Genomic DNA, 2,500 nt, shown 5'->3' on the forward strand with positions numbered 1-2,500 from the left:
CTCAATGTCTTCAGGTCGGACTATATTTTTGTGATGTTCATTATAAACTAGAATACATTGTTTGATGAACGTTATTTTGCAGTTTCGTAAAATGTGTAAAACCACGTGAGGAGAAAACTCCAAACAAACTGCCAGATGACCATCACACATCCTTAGATCTTAACCACAAATATTAGACATTAATGAACGCTTCCCATTAAAGGCTGTGGTTGGGATTTTCCCTTTTCTGCCGAGGGAGAGAGGGAGGGGCGCAGGGAGAGAGGGAGGGGCGCAGGGAGAGAGGGAGATGGATGGAGGGAGGCAGAGAGAGAGAGGCGGAGAGAGAGAGATGGAGGGAGGCAGAGAGAGAGATGGAGGGAGGCAGAGAGAGAGATGGAGGGAGGCAGAGAGAGAGATGGAGGGAGGCAGAGAGAGAGATGGAGGGAGGCAGAGAGAGATGGAGGGAGGCAGAGAGAGAGATGGAGGGAGGCAGAGAGAGAGATGGAGGGAGGCAGAGAGAGAGATGGAGGGAGGCAGAGAGAGAGATGGAGGGAGGCAGAGAGAGAGATGGAGGGAGGCAGAGAGAGGCAGAGCGAGGGAGAGAGGCAGAGCGAGAGAGAGGCAGAGAGGCAGAGAGAGATGGTAGAGTGTGTGTGTGTGCAAGTGAAAACTAGTGTGGAGTGTCTCAGTGCTTTATTGTAGCTAACACATTGCAGTTATTAGCATGGGGTGGTAGCTGTGGCTGTGGCTGTGTCTGTGCCAGCTAGGCAGAATGCTTCACATGCTCAGGCTGGGCTTGTGGTTAGCTGAGGGAGACATCTAAAGGACCAGAGCCTCTCAGATCTAATTCAGGAACTATTTATCCCTCTGTCTCTCTCCCTCTTTCTCTACCTCTATCCCCATTTTCTCTGTATGTCTACCCCTGTCTCTCTCTCTCTCTCTCTCTCTCTCTCTCTTTGTCTCTCTCTCTATCCCTCTCTCTCTCTCTTTGTCTCTCTCTCTCTCTCTCTCTCTCTCTCTCTCTCTCTCTCTCTCTCTCTCTCTCTCTCTCTCTTTGTCTCTCTCTCTCTCTCTTTGTCTCTCTCTCTCCCTCTCTCTCTCTCTCTCTCTCTCTCTCTCTCTCTCTCTCTCTCTTTGTCTCTCTCTCTCTCTTTGTCTCTCTCTCTCTCTCTCTCTCTCTCTTTGTCTCTCTCTCTATCCCTCTCTCTCTCTCTTTGTCTCTCTCGCTCTGTCTCAACCCTGTGAACCCCCTCTCTCTAACTCCCTCTGTTCTCTACACCTCCACATTGGGACAGTAGCTGTCATTAACACACGGTTTACTAACAGAGTAGACCACTGTACTACTCTTGAAGTTATATACAGTGCATTTTGGAAAGTATTCAGACCCCTTGACTTTTTCCACATTTTGTTACTTTACAGCCTTATTCTAAAATGGATATAATGACATCACAATACCCCATATTGACATCACAATACCCCATATTGACATCACAATACCCCATATTGACATCACAATACCCCATAATGACATCACAATACCCCATAATGACATCACAATACCCCATATTGACATCACAATACCCCATATTGACATCACAATACCCCATATTGACATCACAATACCCCATAATGACATCACAATACCCCATATTGACATCACAATACCCCATATTGACATCACAATACCCCATATTGACATCACAATACCCCATATTGACATCACAATATCCCATAATGACATCACAAAATCCCATATTGACATCACAATACCCCATATTGACATCACAATATCCCATAATGACATCACAATACCCCATAATGACATCACAATACCCCATAATGACATCACAATACCCCATAATGACATCACAATACCCCATAATGACAAAGCAAAAAAATAGGTTTTTGTAAGTTTTTGCAAATTGATGAAAAATCAAAAAACTGACAAGCTTGATGAGGACATTTATTTATTTATTTATCAGTTTTAAAATGAGGCTGTAACGTAACAGAATTACAGTTATCTACAAGGTTTCTCGGTCAAACACAGATTCAACCACAAAGACCAGGGAGGTTTTCCAATGCCTCGCAAAGAAGGGCACCGATTGGTAGAAGGGTAAAAATAAAAAAAGCAGACATTGAATAACCCTTTGAGCGGTGAAGTTATTAATTACACTGTGGATAGAGTATCAATACACCCAGTCACTACCAAGATACAGGCGTCCCTCCTAACTCAGTTGCCAGAGAGGAAGGAAACCACTCAGTGAATTCACGTTGAGACCAATGTTGACTTTTAAAAACAGTTACAGCGTTTAATGGCTGTGACAGGAGAAAACTGAGGATGGATCAACAACATTGAAGTTACTCCACAATACTAACCTAATTTACAAGAGGGAAGTCTGTACAGATTAAACAAATATTCCAAAACATGCGTCCTGTTTGCAACAAGGCCCTAAAGTAAAACTACAAAAAATGTGGCATAAAAATTCACGTTCTGTCCTGAATGCAAAGTGTTATGTTTGTG

The sequence above is a fragment of the Oncorhynchus masou genome, chromosome 29 (assembly GCF_036934945.1).
Source record: "Oncorhynchus masou masou isolate Uvic2021 chromosome 29, UVic_Omas_1.1, whole genome shotgun sequence".
NCBI classification, from domain to species: Eukaryota; Metazoa; Chordata; class Actinopteri; order Salmoniformes; family Salmonidae; genus Oncorhynchus; species Oncorhynchus masou.